This window comes from Phalacrocorax aristotelis, chromosome 22 (genome assembly GCF_949628215.1).
Source record: "Phalacrocorax aristotelis chromosome 22, bGulAri2.1, whole genome shotgun sequence".
Lineage (NCBI taxonomy): Eukaryota > Metazoa > Chordata > Aves > Suliformes > Phalacrocoracidae > Phalacrocorax > Phalacrocorax aristotelis.
The window spans coordinates 3,933,874-3,952,873 of record NC_134297.1 but is presented as its reverse complement, the minus strand read 5'-3'; positions in this window follow the sequence as shown (position 1 = coordinate 3,952,873).

Here is a 19,000-nt window from a genome sequence, read left to right as displayed (position 1 = left end):
AGATGCTGAGGTTGATCAAGCTGAAACTTTTCACCGGCCCTACGTTCTCACAAGCCGTTTTTGTGAAGGAAAACTAATATCTTGGCTCTTTCCTTTGGGAAGTGTTGTGGGATACCCAGGAAGTGAAGGCATCAAATGAGCAAGACCTTCTGGGATCAGAAGGCATCCTGGAGGCATTAGATATGGATGGTATTTGATACAAGAACTGAGGTTTTTCTGTTTTATTGATTTAACCTATTTGTGGTTGTACATGCACAATGGGCTACATTATGAGTGCCATGTGGATCTGTGCTCCTGCCAATAAACCCAGAAACCCCCCACAAGTGAGCTGAAGGGCAGATGTTTCCCACCTGAAAGCTCATTCCTCTAAGGGTGAGAGAGGGAGAAGCTGCTCGCGAGGACCTCCGCAGCAGAAGGCACAGAGGTGCACGTTTCTGTGTATTTGTTCACATTTGGCCCTTCGATAGCAGCAGATAACTCCCTTCCTGTGCGGTTTGCTCATGTTCCCAAGCAGAAATAATGCTTGTAGGCTGAGGGACGTCAGAGGGGAACGGCTGCTCTCAGCTGGACTGTGGAGCATGAACACACCTGTACTTTAGGAGCCTTTTTTTGCAGCATATCAGACTAATTCACTGATTGTTTGTGCTGTGTTGATGCATCTTACCTAAAAAAGCTTTTGAAGCAGATGAGATCTTAGGCCCAAGTTTTTAAGAAGGGATGTCTAACTTTAGACTGGTACCCAGAGTGGGCACATGCTAAAGGTGGCAGGGAAGACAGTAGGCAGAAGATCTGAAAACCAAGCTCTCGGTGTCTCAAGATGAGCCCCTCAGAAGTGAAGCTCAAGGATCAAGAGGGGTTTAACTCAAAGCCAGCAAGTGCTGCTGCTGATGACTGGGTCATGCGGGTTGCCTTTCCACGTGTAGCTCATTTCAACACAGATCTTGACTCACCCAGGCACGGTCCTGTGGAAGACACACTTCAGGAAAATAAGGGAACTGTAAAAAATTCAGGCACCACACACACTGGTCACTTGCTATATAAATGAGGTACAACCTCGGGGTGCCAGGGTGATAAATGGGCATTTAACTCAGAAAAGCATAGCAGTAGCAGCACTAATAGTTGTGCCCTTAGGTGCTAGGGGGAGACTTCTGGGACAAAAGGCATATCCTGGTATTTGCTCTGCTCAAATGGAGGCTTGTGTTCTGCTCAGCCAGCAACGTACCTGTGAGACGTGGGATCGTGTTCTTCTGCAAGGCTGCAGTGAAGTGTCCTTCTTCACCCTGTGTGGAAGCAGAAAAGAGAACGCTTAGTCTCTAAATGTTAAGTCACTGAAATGTCTATGATGGGACATTTTTCATTTAAGCCATTACCTTCCTGAGAAAAGCCTTTGTTTTGAAAAATAATATTTACTCCCTTCCAACCTGTGATTCTGTGAAATCAAGATGGAGCGTTTCAGTGAAACTGAGGCATGCTTCCCATCCTCTTAAAAATCAAATGTTTCAATTTTCTGTTTCATTTCCATTTTTGTAGATTTAAAAAAAAAAAGTCAAAATTGAAATTAAGCACTTCACGTTTTATTAAATCGAAAACATTTTGAGCTGTGGAGGAAATATTTTGTGCTGAGAACAGAGAAGATCTTCAGGCATTCTCAACATTTGAGTCCTCCTCCTTCTGACTTTTTTAAAAACACTAACATCAACAAAATGTGGAAAAATTAGAATTACCCACAGAACAGTTTCCAGGTTAAAACCAGCCCCAATAAGCAGTTCAGTGTAAGGATTAGCTGTATATGCTCTTGCACAGCACGTACCAGAATATTTTACAGTTGGGACTGAAAGTCTGTATTTAAGTAGCAATAATTTACACAAAGAATTGACAGATTGGAATGCACCTGGTTCAAGCTGTTTGTTACTAATATCATTCCAAGTTTTCTCTGGTGAAAGCCAGCTAGGATACTTTATGGGGACGTACAGTTATACCTAGAGCTGCTGTACTTGAATATGCCCTCGAATTAGACTCGTGCTGTGGGCTCCCAGGGCTAAATCTCAGAGGGACAGCTGAATTTAGGAGGGTCCTAACACGGAGGGAACCGTGTGATGCAGAGGGCTCTTCGTCTCGCGTGCGAGTGTGTGAATGCGTGCACCAAACCAGTCCCTTTAAGGAGACTTCAAGTGGGACCCAGAAAACCAGAACCACCCCAAATCACTAGTTGCTTTTGAAAATTGAGGCCAAGCTACTTAGCTGTACTGCTGGCAATATTGTTTAAAAACAATGGGACTCAATTAGATGAGAATTATTTTAACACTTCGGAAGGCTGCCAAGTCATTTCCTTCTCCTTTATTGATTTTTTCCGTTGCCAGTAAATATATATGCAGCAGCAGAATGAAAGAAGTAGCATTAGAGAGGGGGGAAAAGTTAAGTGTTAAAAAGGAGACTGTAACAAGATATGTCCCTTGAACCTCTGGGAAGGAGGAGGACATTTTAAGACAGAAGGAAGAAAGGGATTCATGGAGGCATTTCACAGGGTTAGATGTGGTAGCAGACAGCCCAATATTATTTTCCTTCCAGTGCTTGCCTGATCCTTTACTTAGATTGGCTCCTGTTTCTTCCCCTTATTGTGCAGTCCCTGCGTGAGCTGGTCTCTATGTAAAGACATTCCACCTACATTCCTTTGCCACCGGGTGAGAGGAGGGGGAAGCGCAATTATGTGGGCTAGCGAGACACAAAAGGCTCCGCTCCAGAGCTAAAGCTTATAAACTTGAGTTAACTTTTTACCTTAGGAAAATAAAAAAATAAAGGTGGCCAGCCGGGGTGTGGGGAGGAAGGAGGCTGCCCACAAGGGTCTGGTTTGCTCCCCTCGCTTCCTACCAGCCTACGAGCGAAGGCTTTTGAACTGTAACTATCCCATCTACAAATATTTCCCTGCCCGACACTCTGTAGGACACTACAGAATAAATACTTTTTAATTTTTTGGCAATATTGCTGTTTCTCTCTGACTTTCTTACGTACACCTTCTCCGTACTAATGGGTAAGGTGGGAACAGATCTAAACCATCCGAACAGATCTAAATAATATTCCTCTTGGATAAAAGGAGCCATAGGTGACGAATTCTGTTGGGGTGTAATGAGGGCCACTATCGCATCTGTCCACCTAGTTTCCAGGCTTCAGGTGTGACCCTGCCTTTTTCCATCTTCACCAGCATCCTTGAGAGTCATGTCACCGTATTGTTTATAAATGTCAGGCATATTCCACTGCACACACCGCTGGAAGGAAACTCCCTCTAGAAGGAGATGTAGAAGGAGTTATCTATAAAAGCACTGGAAGACACAAAAAGTCAGAGCTGATCAAATTCTGCAGCTGAGTAAGTTGGAACATGGAATAAATTGTTTAGACGTTCACATAAACTGGACCTTTTCCAGGTGAACATCTTCAAGGGTGTTATCAGTGCAGGATTTATCAGCATTATTACACTTCTCAGCAGTGAACTTCATTAGCTATGCTTTTTCCATGTGCCGTGCTTTCTAAATGTTACTGTCCTGCTTACCATATTGATTTCTGTGCCCCCGCACTCTTTCTTCCCATTTTGTCTAATAAGCAAATTTCATTACCTGACTTCACGATTTTTCCTCTGGGCCATTAGAATTGCTTGACTGTATTCCTGGCAGAGCCCTTAATTAGAGATGGATCAGAACTGATGCCGTTAAACTGATCCATTAACCACACTCTTCCTGTGACTCCAAAAGAGGGTGGTTCAGAAAAAATGTGACCTGGATCCAAATCACCATTGAATTCTTTGTGCAAAGCCCCAAACCTCCTTAGATTGCCAAAGATGAAGAATAAAAACTAAATGAAGACAGTCACCCCCATGGACCTTTCACAGATTCTGCCTGGAGTGGTCTTGACACAGGAAATATCTCTGGTTTTATTCTGCAACCAAAGCATGTATGAATTATTTCATTTCTTCTTATTGCACTCTTTGGAAGGTTAGGTCCTTACTTGGGCAAAATAAAATTGTTATCGTTTTCCTCCTTGCATAAAAATCTTCTGAGACACAGACTTTCTTCTTTTAGCACAGACACTCTAAGAGTGACTACACATCCCCTGAGCTGTGTATTCTTCGCACATCTCCAGCTGTCTCTGAGTAAGGGTCAGCCGATGTGCATGCTCTGGCACACTGCTTAGAAGAAAACAGACAAGCTGAGCCTGGCGGGACCATGCAGTCCTGCTGTGTTACACTTCCAACCCGGTGTCCTAGCCTTTCCGAGCCCCGAGTTGCCTGGGCGTGTTAACCTATAACTTCCTCTAACTCCAGGGACTTTGGTTTCTGAGATAGTAGAGCATGAAACCAGGAAGCCAGGTTTGGTACATGGAATTTCCTAAACATATTAACTTTGCTTTTAACAAAATACCCTTGAGAGTGCTCTGAAAGCTAGCCCAATTTTTAAATCTCCCTATAGAACCCAACTGGTTGGAATCCACAGGCTAAGATAGACCTTTTGTCTTTCTGTAGCCCTGTCAGTTGCTGCCATGTCCAGCAGCCTGGATGCTTGCTTAAAGAAATAGTTTTCTTTAAGATTTGCTTTACTCTATTTCTGTGTGTTTCATTCGGGTTTCAGACATCTCCATCGGCTACCATGTGCTGAGACAGTCAGTATGTGCTCCTGCTTACAGGAGCCTCTCGTACTGATGGCCTGCAGTCTCTTTTTAGAGCTAGGTGTAGCCAGAGGTGGACACAGGGAAGCTGACCACGATGATCTCCAAAGAGATGCTCTGAATTAAGCAGGAGGTTGCTATGCCATGAGAGTGTTGTACTCTCCAACAGAAGTTACAGCATTGAGTCCTGATGCAGAACAGGGGTCTCCAAGAAAACAGTCTACAAAGACTCACCCTTAGCTGACTACAGTTGTGAAAAACCCTTGAAGTCCTCTAGGATTTCATCTCATACCTCTTGCAGCATCCACATTTACTTCCCCATAAGAAAACCAAGCAAAACCAAACAGCCTCCCTTCCCCCAAATCCTTGAGTGTGCAGAACTGAACTCTGCCTTGTTCTGGTACTTATATTTGTTTACATAGATATTGCAGTAAAAATAATATCTTATTCTCCCCTTTCATCCCTGGAATGGCTGCCCCAGGGCTCCCCCAAGGACGGCTCAGCACATATCTCATGTCATCCATCCTTCCAGAAAGGTATTCCACCTCTCCTCCAGCCAGAGAGGGTTAACTTGGCTTTTCCCCGGACCTAGCAGGGGCAGCACCTGCTAGCAGGGTGGGGTGTTCCCTTGCACAGCTTGGCAGAGGCAGATTATTATTATTATTATTTTGTAAAATAACATGTTTCTTTGTCTGCGTCCTGCCCCACAACCTTCAATAGAGTGTCGCTGGTCTGTCAGCCCTCGCTGCCAATTTTGCTGCTTTCCCTGTTTGCAGAAACCTTAATGCTCTGTTTGAATTGGCCTGCAGAAAAACTATTTGAGAAGGGCGAGAGACTGAACAAAAATGGGAGGCTTCCCCTGGTCCCCCCTCTCATGTCCCCAAAAAAGAAGTGTAATTTGCCTTTAAAGGCTCTTAAACAGCAAACACATTCTGTCTGATCCTCCTTAATAAAGTATCCCAGCAGTGCTACAGTGCCTTATTTGAGGTCTGTGCAGTCTCATTAAATTTGATGTGTCACAGAGGGCTTGGACATGTGAAAGGGAGGCTGCAGGAACCAGGATTGAAGTTTGCCAGATTTGCTAAGGAAAAATGATTCATTACGGCTTCTCAAAATGGACGCCCTTCAGGCTTCCCGCTCCGTTGATTGTGTGTGTGCAGACGAGGGAGAGACGGGCAAAGGGGCCATCGCAGCCTGCAGATTTAACCCTTATTAATAGCTGGTTAAATTAAGGATTCGGTTTGATCTCTTAAGATGTGCGCTCATACTTCTGCGCTCTGAGTAAAGAAAAGAAAGGTTATTAAAGATTTAAGGGCTGGATGTTTCAGCTGAAAACTCAGGGCTTGCTTTTCCTGCAGCTGCGCTGCTGTAGAGGAGGGAGGAGGGCAGCAGCTCAAGGGTTTGCCTTCCTATGTTCAGGCCATGCAAAGTCCTCGGTGACCCACCCCTGCGGCCAGAACAGCTTTTGAGCTGTTCAAACCAGCGTCCTTCTTCCCCAGAGCCTTGGAAAGGGGAGAGTAGGTGCTGAGAAACCTGTTTGGGCCATCCCTTTGATGTAGCCCCGATGCCATGGTTTGAGACCCGATCCTGCCGGCACCGCAGAGCTGCAAGGGCTGTTGCACAAGGACCGCTTTGGTGGGGCTGTCTCCTCTTCCTCTCCATGCAGGAAGATTTCATGGGGATCTAGTTTCAGGGACTTGTGCCTTGTGAGGGGCGGGTAGCTGGTAGGTAATGACAGTCACGTGCGCTGGGGCAAAAGACTCTGCTGATGCGTTGGTTTCTGTGTGTTGGAGCTTGAACCTTGGACACTTCTTGCACCAGTGCAGCTGAGTGGCTTGGTCTGAAAAGCCCCTCAGGTACCTGCCCTGTGCCTTGCTGGGAGGAGAGCCAGCGCAGCGCTGCTGGGTGTCTGCAAGGGGTTTGTATCCTGCAGTCACTTATGCTGTACTAGTGGTGGGTGAGGAAGGAAGAAGGTGGCTTGGAAAGGTGTCGTAGGAATTGTTCTGGAGAAGAGAGATGCAGTTTCCCCGGCAGGTTACAGGTCCTCAGAAAATAAGGCAGAGGTAGGTTAAGCTGGGCACAAAAAAGTGATGGGCCTGGAGCTAGTGAGCATCTCTGGAGATGGTGTCCCGGGTCGGTGGCTCCAAGCAGCAGCAGGAGTCAGTGAAGTGAGAGATGTCTCGTAGCATTAGCCCATGCTGCCCTTGCGATGAGAGCAGTGACACAGCCAAGTTTATGGGTATGAAAAGGTGTTAAGCCTGGGCAAGAGGCTGCAATAGTGAGCTGATGAGCAACAGGCTCACACATTACATTTCCTTCCTCTCCCTTCTCTCTCTCTCTCTCTCTGTGTCCATGAGCCTACAGCATAAATTTCACAATACAGCCAAATTTCAATTCAAGACACCAGGGGGAAAAAAGTCAAGAAAACTGATCTGGGGTATCCATGTCTGCCTCTATGGATAGCAACAAAAAGACGGGAGAAAACCAGCAAGGGGGATTTCCTGCTGCTGGAAAGATTTCTCCTGATTTGTGGCATCTGAGTTAAGGGGCCGAAAAACCCCAACATTTATGCTTTTAAAAAGGTTGTAAATCATATTTTGAATGCTCACCATTTACATTTTAAGTGAAATAGGATGTCAAACCATTTTGCTTTATGTTTATTTTCAAATACTGTACGCTTTACTGTCCACTTTCTCTAGTGCCTGTGCCATTTAAATCATATTGTGTATAGCCAAAGATGCAGGAATATAAATCTTACATGGTGTGTGTATACACCAATTATTCTTGGGAAACGCAGCCTGCCAGTTAGAAGTCGCCGTACCTGAGAAACACACATACAGTGGCCTTATGCCATTTCTGCAAAGGTTTGGGTATGATTCTTAACCAACATAGATGAAAGAGTAAATCCACTGAGTTCAGTGGTGTGACACAGGTACAAAATGCACGTAAATGAGATCTTTTAATTTTAGAGAGCAAATTTCAGCTGTAGATGCATGCAGATGCTATGTGATAAATACAGTCTCTCAACTGCATATTTCAACAAAGCATTAAAGTATTCATACTTCCTGTTGGAGAAGTATTTTATTTCTTTTCCTTTATTTATACAGCGTGGCAGAAAGAACAGAAATAAATTTCATCAGCTTCTTACTGCCTCATCACCAGCAGAGACACACAGGAACAAGATGAAACATTGTTCAAATAAAATGTAAATTTAACTTGCATGCCTTGTCCAGTAAAACACTGAGATTTGGCGAGGAATAACACAGTGCAATATGGAGAGCTAGACGGGGCCGCAGGAGGGATGGACCTGGTTGCGGTCCAGGACTAAATGAACTGAAGTAGTGGGGGTATCGGTATACAGGCTTTGGGCTCAGCTCCATCTCTAACGCCCATGCTGGAAGCGTGCGTATCCATTCCCTGAGTCCTGGCACTAATGAAGTTTGGTTTCTGTTGGAGTTGTGTCTCATTTTGGCTTTGCTCGGCCTTTAAGAAGGTGAGAGTTCCCACTCAGGCTCTCACAGCGGCAGCGCTATTTGTGAAGTGCTCTCTGCTGTAGGTTCTCTGGCCTTTTATAAGGTGTATCTTTCCATCTTTTCCACAGACCAGAGGGTTTGCCCCTACTCTGACCTGCTTACAGTTACAAATATCATGGGATTGTAATTCCTGATGAGGCAGCTCTGGCTTTGGTGAAATTGCCTAGCAGGTGACAAAGGAGTTAGGGATGGAGACGTGGTCAGCGTGACCACCCAAGCCTCTCTTCTGCAGGAACCCATGCCAAACCCAGCAACGCTGATGATGCAGCTAGGGCAGGATCTGTGCCGAGTTTGTGCTTTCTGGACAGAGGAACTCGGTGTGTTCTAAGGAAAAGTATTTCTTTAGTAGCAGCATAACGAGAGGTTTAGATTGCCTTGCCCTGAAAATAGAGACTGTCTTCCTCTGCCTTTAAGTAGCACTGCTTCCCTGATCTCAGTGAAACGACACGGATTTACATCGTCTGAGCGTTGGGTGCTGGAGAGTGCAGAGCAAGGTGCCCCCGTTACCAGGGCTCCCCGGGTGAAATGGGCCAGCTTGAGGGAAGGTGCCCGTGCCTGCAAAGCTGCACCTGCACTGGAGTCGTCCCAGATACTGCACAAGCCCAGTTAAATCAGGGAAGAGGAATCTGAGTCATCGGGGAATTTGATTTGCAATTACTGCTCTACCTTAATTTGTATACATTTTTCTTACAATGAAACTGGAAGATCAGCTAAGAGACAGTGCTAGAACTTCCCTGAGCTGCCCTCCTAGTTAATTAAAAGATATTCTCCCCTATAGCTTCTAGCACAAATCCCATTTACCAGGCTTTCTCATGGGCAAAGAAAGGCTGACATTTAAGCTATAAGGCTAAATAGATCCACATTGTGCTGTGGAAATAAAAAAAAAAAAGAAAACCAAAAAACCCCACATTGCAATTCAGTTAGCTGCTTAAAAAGCTGCCTTGCTTATTGCCATTGTTATAAAACCTAATAAATCACGAGATTACTTTCTCAGGGTCCTAGAAGCTATCCTGCGGGTGGAGAGGTTTAGCAGATGAAATCAGGATGTTGGCTCAGCAGAGATTCAAACTAGTGGGCACGAGTAAACACCCTCCCAAGAGTCCCCCACCCCAAGCCCTGAGTGGCATGGCTTGCACATGAGGGATTTGCGCAGGCTGGGGGTTTCTGATGGGAAGGAAGTCTCACAAAGCCTCCGAAGCATTTAGGGAGCTTGCAGGGCTCTGCTGCTTTGTATCTTTTAGCTTACATCTTCTGTTGCTGAAGAGGCTTTGCTTTGCAGTCGCCCAGATCCCATGGTACTTCCGAAATTTGAATACAGGCACCCTGTACAGTATTCTGCCTTATATTTTATAAAGGATATTCCTCAGCTTTTTAGTATCAATAGGTCTGGCAGCCCTCAGGATTGAAACTGGAGTAGAAGAGATTGTTGTCCTGTTTCTGAATTAGACTCAGTACGTCCCTTGTACTTCCAAATTCCCTGTGATTGAGGAGCTAGTATTTCACCACCCTATAGGTGCACATACCTAAAGGAATTGTGGGTGTAATTCCATCTAAATTTGTGCTTATGCTGGAGATGATCTTTTGGTAAATAGCTAGTGGAATAAAACGGAAATGTATGTGTGACCTAGGGGCTTCATGAATTCTCCTAATTATAAAAATCTCATTCATGAAAACCAGTCGTTTTTGTTACGGTAATCCTAAGAATCTTCTTGATTTAATCTGTTACCTTCTGCAGGTAATGAGTTTGACCCAATGTCCACGTTTTGACTATAGAAAATAAGCTGTATTAAACTACAGCTCAACCTGCCTCTACCTAGCAGCAAAACACGATTCTCAGAGCAGGTTTGTACTGGACACAGCATGGTGCAGCGGATGGGACACCGGCGTGACAGTCAGAAGGTGTGGTAGCTCTTCCCGGCTCTGCCATTGACCTGATGGGTGGCTGGGGCGAGTCTTTTAATCTATTTCTCTTCACTTTCATCTATTTAGATCGCAAGGGCTTTGAGGATGAAACGGGCTGTGTGTGCATGTACAGTGCTGAGCACAACAGGGTCCTGCTCCACGCTGGGACCAATGTACTAAGCCCCGCTGTAATAGAAACGAGCCCAGAATGAATTCACGCAGCTCCCTTGCTGTCAGTGGAGCTGCACCAGCTGACACCAGCCAAGCACCTGGTCCTAAATTTAGCTGAAGACCTGCCACACTCTTCAAGTCAAGCTGGGACAATCCTGTTCCTGGGTGAGCAGATAGGAGCAATTCAGAGAGATAACATATTCCAGGTCTTTCTCATTACAATTCTCCTCATGCAAGATTATCTTTGATTTTTCCATAGCTCCTCCACACTGGCAGCCAGAGGCTTTGTTTAAAACACATCCATCATTATCACTGTAATGTATTATTATTATTATTATTATAACTTATTCATTCCTATAACATTTTCCCACAACAACCTAGGAATCAAAGTGTTTTACACTTTGCAGTCTGAAAGCAATCTGAAAGAGGAATCTGGGGGGAGGGGGGGAGGTTAAAAATGCCGAAGTAAATCTGTGGAACTGGTTTGAGGCTCACAGTGAAAACTCCAGGTCTAGGCAGAAAGCATAATGGTGAGGAGCTGTGGGTAGCTGAGAAGGAAACTTACGTTGTGTAACGTTAGATGAAAGAGAATTTAGAAGAGACTTTGCCTCATCTCTACCTTGAAGGATGTTCTCCAGGTAGCTCTGTGATACACAGTACCTCAACCCTAAAACAGGAATCCAGATCGTGTGTCTGGGTGTGGACATCTGGGAGCTGAGGTATAGATTTAGCCAGACATAATTAATACAGATCAAGGCTGATGCCTTAGCAGAACGCCAGCGATACTAACATTTGAACTTCTCCAGGTCTGTGCTTTTCTCTGCAGCTATCTAAAAAAAACCTGCAAAACAAACCAAACCGAACAAACAAACAAAAAAAACCCCACAATCCCAAAACAGAGATGCATGAACAAAAAGAAGGGACTTGGAACTGTGAAAAGTCAGTATAAACAGCTGTTAAAGGGAGGGAAATAAAACCCAAATGAAACCCCAATTATGCCCCGGTCCCTTCTCAAAGAGTAAAACTCTGTCACATGTGCATCGCTCCGATCAAAGACAGCAAGAGACCCCAAAAGAGACTCTAGTGACATCTTGATTTTAGATCTATCCAGACTAGAGAACCCTGAAGCCTTCAATAATTCATTATTTTCTCTTAATTTCCTTTCCTGCTATGAACATGCACTGTGCCATGTATTTCATGCTCAAGGTTTTGCTGAAGGTGATTCTGTTTGTGCAGCTTTTAGATGGAGCCTTTTCCCTTTTTAATTTTAATGCAACATTTTGAGGATGTCTCCTGAAAACCTTGATGTCTGTGGAGTATCAGGAAGGCATGGAAAGATATGACTAAGGAAAATTATTATATCATTCTGGTTAAGTGCAGATGCATTTTATAAAATGCTTTGGCTTCTTACCAAGAGGAAGTGACAGATCATCTTTGCAATTTTATTAATGCATCTTTTCTGTATTGTTATATATATCCTCATTGTTTTCTAGAAACAGAAAAGGACCAGCATTATTCTTTCTAAACCTTTCCTGTCTCTTCTCAAAGAATCTTGTATGGATTTGGAAAAATTGTATCCTAGATTCAAATTATCTTTCCTTTATGTGTATATCAGAAATCCTTATTTGAATATCTACCCACTGGTTATTTTATATTATCATTTGCATAGTTCAACTTCAGCCTGATTACTCTGCGAGATTAAAGTATAACAGCCACCCTCTTGGCATGTATTAACCTGCCTAGGAGTTCACCTAGATGTGTTTTGAGAGCTGCCATGTTCACAACTAGAAAATAAGGGAGAGAGTCAGGGTGGCCAAGAATTTCCTGGACACCTTCCTAACCAATGTTCACAACAGCTGAAAACCAGCTTCTCTGTCACCACCGTCCTGACGCGTTGCCGTCCCTTAGGGTAACCTCCAAGGTAAGCAGGCATGGCTGGCCTATAGAGTCTGTCTCTCTGGATGCTTCCTTGCTCACATGAGTTTTGTCCTCCTTTTCTGCCCTGACTTGCTTCCATCACAAGTTCAGTGCCTTTTCTGGTGGGACAGGAGGCGGTTTATCCTACACCAGTTTAATTTGAAAGATACGTCTATAAAACATGGTGTCCACCTGCCAGCGACGCAGAATGAACCAAAGTGTCCTTATGTTCTGAAGGCCACGTGGCGTTTTTGCCAGAGGAATAGATATAAGGCTAATTACAGTATCGGGGAAATGCTGAGAGACTAGTCAAATACAAAATATTCAATTCATTTAATATTCCTGATGAATAGGCAAATTACTCTAATCACATTAGTTATTCTATTCATTTATTAGCTAAGAGTGATTAGTAGTGAATAGCTGTAAGAGGATCTTCCAGGTGCAAAAATTAGGCATCTATAGTTTCATGATGTTTATTTTCAGCTGAAGATAATTGTCTCTTTAGTTCAGCTCAGACATACATACACACTGACACACAGATACACGCTCTTTTGTCCAGGCATGGGGAAAAAAGTTAGAAGAAAACAGGGCTGGCACAGGTGTGGAGAGATAAGGACAATTCACTGCAGAATTTAACCGGATTTATTTAAAAACAGTTGGGAAGAGATTTCTCAAAGATTATGCCACGTGAATGCAGAGGGATTTGGATCTCTGGTTCCCACAGAGCGCAATGATAATGCCATTTTAAGTACTGGGCTTTGCTACATTCATGCTTGATTTGATTGCACTAGCGAGTTGTAGCTTGGCTTTATGTGTAGCACAAATATGCCATAGGTCCCCTGCGTGAGAGTGGCACTGCCACCCTGCTCCATTTTCACCAACCTTGGCTAGTCATCAGATACTCTCTTGCGTTGTTCCTCATGGGCCAAATGTGTATGCTGCCTGTGTGCAAAATTGTGGTGGCTAATTTACAAATTAAACATAAGTCTGAAATTTTTCCTTTATTGGCAACTACATCAGTGTGCCTAGAGGACTCCAACACATGAAGAAGGGAAACTAAACTGGCTGGAAGTCTGTCTGGAACAACTTAATTTATAAAAGCCCTACAAATATTCATAGAAGCACCCAGCTCTTCCTGGGATGGACAGCTCAGCATTAACAGAGGCATCCAATGGGGGACAGGTAATAGGATAGCTGAGAAAAGCGGTGGGATTGGCTGTGGGTAGTGTGGGAGACAGGTGAAAGGCAATTTCTGCATACTGAAATTTTGGCGTTCATCCTGGCATCGTTGCCTTGGGACTCATCTTCCAGTTCATACCTTGTGGCTTGATGGATTTCACTAGGGCTTTGTACCAGTTTGTCTCCAGGCATCAAACTGCAGGATCAGAGTTTGGATTGCAAGCGAGGCATTTCACTTATTTCACGAAGTAGAAAATCAATGGGCAATAGTATTGGGAGAGTAAATTGACAATAGTATTTATTTCTATATCATACGCAGTGTTACCAAGTTGCGTTAAGTTAATGTTCTCATCGTGCACTTTCAGGATGTCATGCTAAGCAAAGGTTGAGCTGTCATTACATTTTTATGAAGTCAATGCAGTTTCTAACAGCTTAGAAAAAAGAATTTTAAAAAATTGATCAAATATTTCATTTTTCTAAGAGAATCTGTTCCTCTGGATTTCCCTGAGCTGCCAGCTTTCATTGATATGATCTGATTGATGCTGTTTGCCACATTAAGAAATGTCGGAAGCTAATCTGTTTTAATCCCATTCTCTGTTTTTAATATAATACTCTTGAAGGGAACTGAAGGTTATTACTTATTTTAAATAGCTTAAATATTTGTGTCAAAACATTGTCCTGAAAGGTTCAAATCCAGCCTTTGCCACAAGGCTGGGTGGGGGGAGAAAAAAAAAGAAAACCCCCAAACCACCACTGTTGAGACTATTTGGAATGATCTAATCCATGCTTCAAATCCCTTTGTTCTCCTGTTCCCTTGCAGTGCTGGAGAGTTTAAACTGAATGCTATTTATTAGATTGTTAGAGGGTGTGCTGGCTGCTAAGTCTCGTTTCAAAGATTTTCTTCGGTAGGCTGTTTTGGGAGGCTGCATTTTTCAGTCTCACAATTTGCTCCCAGTTTGGATGGGAACAGCCATATCACAAGTCATTTTCTATGGCAAGAACTAAGAATCCATCACCGCGCTGCAGGGAATGCTCCGTTATATTAAACTGGCGCTTTTATTCCTGAGTGAGAAAGTGGTGGTTTTCCAGGACTTTAAAACCAGTATTTGGGGGGATTGGATAAAAAAGTCCTCGGGTAATGAGAGTTGTACATTATCTTAGAGGAATCATTTATCTCTATGCCAGTCGTTTAGCCAGGTTTGCCAAGCTTGAAAATTTAGATTTATTGGTGCCAGAAATAGGAATGGAAGCATTTAATAGGCTTGTGCTCTATGGAGGTGGTAAGAGAAAGCAAAGGAAAGTCAGGAGGTGGCTGGAATTGTGCATCAATGACTTTTTTATTATTATTATTTATTTAAAGAATAAATTCTGATTGCTGAAAGAAAAGATGTTTTTTAGGAATACACAAGATACAAGGTGCTGGATATGCTATAGGCAAAACTGGTCAGAATTCCATCAAGGGATTGATGTCATGACTTCAAATTCCTGACAAAGCATTACATTTGAACTTTGAAGTTGCACCTTTCCCTGTCTGACCTATATTGTAGAGGTTTGCTGTGGCCAGCCAGCCTGAATTGCGACAGTTCAAACACTGCCATTTTATAAAGCACAGCTTTGAATTTTTTCTAGTCACTGGGTGACGTGAAATGCCTCCATCTTTGCTGCAGTGCACCCAGGGAATAACCAGAGCTCTTCTGCTGAGGAGCTGGCCCTGTGCAGGAGCCGAAACGCTGTGTCCCCCCATTCGGAGAGCAGGGAAAGGCCGGGAGGCTCCACTGATGGCACGGGGAGCAGCCCTCCTCCCACGCACCAAGGTGGAGGTGGGGAGATAACCTCTGCGCGGAGGTTTTTAGCGGAGAAGGGACACAGATCCGACCTGCGTGTACGTGAGGGCCAGGGGCTGTGTGCGAGCACGATCCCGACAAGTGGTGCCTTTGTCAGGTCTCATTTTGTTCTATTCCCCTCGGTAAACCTTCACCTGCAGAACTGCTCCGCAGCCCGGAGCAGGAGGTGTTTTCTCCTCCCCGGCTGTTACCAGGCAAGACGCCTCTCCGTTTCCGAAGGTGCTGGTCTCAAGATGGCCCCCATAGCATATGCACGTTTGCTTGTGCTTGTGTTTCACTAGTGATGCTGTTGTTTACACTACATGCTAAAACAGGGCTTGCACTGGCTTCGCAGGAGCAGATGTGAAGCATAATCTTGGACGCTTTCCCAGCCCTCGCTCAGAGCGTCCAAGTGCTCAGTATTTCCTGCACGAAGCAAGTCTAGTCTGACACAATGCCAGCTGCACTAAATGTGCTCTCGGAGTGAATGCTCAGTGTCTGGGTGGCTGATAGCTCTCGTACAAAACCAGCGTTTTCAGTCAGTCCCATTTCTAGCTCATTTGCTTCCCGCGCAGCCGAACCTTAAGCATCATGGCGCTACTTTTGCCGCTTCGGCAAATGTCGGTGTTGCTCCTGCACGGAGTATCTCCAAGCAGGATCATGATGTAGGAGGCAGAGGTGGTGAAAACACGTCCGTGTGCCCGCTGCCTTCCCTGTGCACCTGCTGCTGCTGCTTGTAGCGAAACAGCTGCCATCACTTTCCCCAGACCCACGGTGGTCCAGCACAACCCCTCAGGTTGCAACTGACTCTGGCTTTCTGGGGCAAGTTGTCCTCATAGGGGCACAAACTGTGGTCCAAAGAAAGGGGTTTTCTCCTGCCCCGGTCACCTCCTTTTGATTATGTCTTCAGATTTAGAGCTAACAAATACACGTGCATTTATGGTTTATGTAGATCAAGCAAAGCGGTGAATATTTAGTTCCTTCCTGCCAAGTTTTTCACTTGCTATAGTATGTAGTCCACTTAGGAGCTACAATCTGGTTGCTTCATTTGCTTTCAAATTCGGTTCCCATTTGTTCCTCCAAGACATTTGGGTAAGTGGCAGCATCTGTCTTATGTTTGTGTTATTCACACTGAATTTCCAAATGGACATTTCAAATGGGTGCAAGATGCTACTCTGGCTTGAAAATCAGACTTCTCCAGGCTGTGCTTGACTTATTAGATGTTAAATAGGCTCAGTTTTGATGTGGGGCTAAGTGGAAGACCTCCAGAGCAGCACTGGAGCCTCTGTAAGGAGTGTTTCTCCCGCTGAATCTCTAACGGCGCCGTCGCGGTAAGGGCCCAGGTGCAATGGGAGCGCAGCAGGGTGGCCCACCGATGGCAGTGCTGCTGGAAGGGCCAGGGCCGAACCCTGTATCTTTGTACTCACCGAAAGGTCACCTGTCTTTCTCTGCAAAAAAACGAAGGGCGTTTAACCCGGATGCCTTGGCCGGGTCCCAAACCCCAGGTTAATCGCATTCTGCTGGCCCAGGGGCCCTCTAGTGGCTTTCCTGCTGGATGTGCTCAGCACTTCTCCTTGGGTGCCGCAATCTGGGGCGACGTCCCTTGCCACGGGTGGAATGGTGGCCAGCCACCGGGACCGGGATGCTCGATGCCCCCTGCATCCTGCCCCAGGGTCTGTACCGAGCAGCAAAAGCCCAAGCGTGGGCTGACTAAGGCTGAAACCACTGCAGGCTGCTCAGAAGGCTGCTCGGTCTGTTGCTAGTTTTGGGGAGTACAGCAGCACCCTCCCTGTCCGCCCAACACCTCTCCCTACACCCCCTGTGCCGGTTCCTCTTTCCCAAAGGTTTTTACCTCTCTGTAGCTGATGTAGCTGAACTGCCCACGTCCCTACTTTATGCTTCATCCTGCAACAGCATTTCCAATCGCAGTACTGGGAGGAGGTAGACGTGGTCTTCACCTGCACTGCAGCTGAGTAGGGTTTCTGCTCTGGGGTGCAGAAGGGAGCCCTGGCAGGGAGCAAGGTGGGGACGGGACAGGTCAGGAGTTGTGAGTCGGTGGCAGCTTTCCTTGCCTGCGAGGTGCTGTGATAGCCACAGACTCTCCAGATCTTTATGTGCCAGGTGAGCCATCCACCTTCTATGCCTGCTTGTGACCAAGATGCTGTGTTGGCTATTTTGCTGGCTCGACAGGACTAGAAAGGGGTTTTGGGGACAGAGAGGTGGCTCTTTTCCATCTAGCTTTTCCCTGTTGCTTCTAACATGACTTTTCCTGTCCATGCTTGCTGGTGGGAACCCATGTAAGCAAAGGAAACGTCTCTGCAGTTTTATAATGCAATAAAGACCTGGGCTTCCCTGGGTACACTCTGTTCTTCATTTAATTATTTCTACAGGTTTTCATGTTCCCCTGATTTCCTTTTTTTCGTTCCTTACATTTTCTCCATCAGCATTTTCTCCAGTTTCTGGGCCCCCTTTTTCAGTCTGTTTGGAAATAAATTTGCCACTGTCTATCCTCTTTTTCCTTACTCAATTTTTTGAAGCCATCGGGGAAATTGTTCAGATGTTCCCCCCAGCAAATAGAAGCTTTAAGTTGTTCCCTGACAGTTTTACTTCTTATCCCTTTCATTTACAGTGTGGGTGGGGTGGGGGAATACAGATAATTGCAGATCCTGTACATCTCAAACTGTTTGTGGTGATAGTTATGATTGTCTAAAATCATCAGCAGAAAGATCTGTGGACTTAATGTGCCAGGCTAAATTCATGCTTCGAATGCTAGCATTTTAACAGCTTGTATTTGTGACATTGCCTGTGCTGGATCTTCTAAAATGGACTAAATTGGCCATGCTGGACATAAGGAGGCATCAAAAGGTTTCTCATGCCATTTTAGACCGAGGTTCATCTGACCAGCTACTAGGAAAGACAGGGAGGAAAATAATTTGCACCCATAGGAATCTACTTTCTTCTCAACATAACTGTGTGGCCCTCATCCCTTGAAGACTTTAAATAGAGACAGAAATTTTCATCTGCAAAACTATGCACGGGTTGTCCAGCCTGTGCTACACAGAAAGTCAGTCTTCGTCAGAGTTTCTCATCCAGTTTGCAAGTAAAAACCTCTTCTTGCTTCTTCTGTTTCCGTGTGAGGCCACTGTTTCACATGTAAAATAGCAGAAGCTCCCTTCTGCCAGTTTAAGGGAGAGGAAACCTCTGTAATTACTGGGTGCGCATTCCCTTTCCCCAGAGGAGCAGAGCTGTCTCACTGTTGAAGAGTGTCACTGTCCCCAACAAAAAACCTCGACAGACCAGGATGGGAATTTTTGGAGATACTGAATCTGGGATCAGATTCAGCCAGAGCTAAATACTGGTGAAAATCTTACACTTTTAAGGGTCAGCTTGGCCACTCTCTAGATAGAGACAGTCAAAACCTCTAGGAAAGAGAGACAGTAAAAGGGTGGGGGGTGCAGACAGAGACAGTGCTTTGCCTACGGCCACGCAGGCGGCTCTGAACACAGAACCACATCTCTGGCTTTTGCCAAGAGACCTCACTCCCCCACCAGCCAGACTGTGGGGAGAAAGACATTGGGAGTGAAGGGCTGACAGAGACTGACAGAAGCTTAGCACCCTGCTGGATCCAGCATTTTAAAATCTGCGATGAAAGATAAAATTCTCTGTGCTGCGATGGCAGCAAAGTCCCTGGTGCAGCCCTTTGTCTAAAAGATGCCAGTGAAGACTGTGCCAAGGTGCTTTTCCCTGACCATCTGCCTTATGAGCCCACATGCCAGGGTTGATGCAATCCAAAGCCTGATAGCACACAGGCCTGCTGGTTTA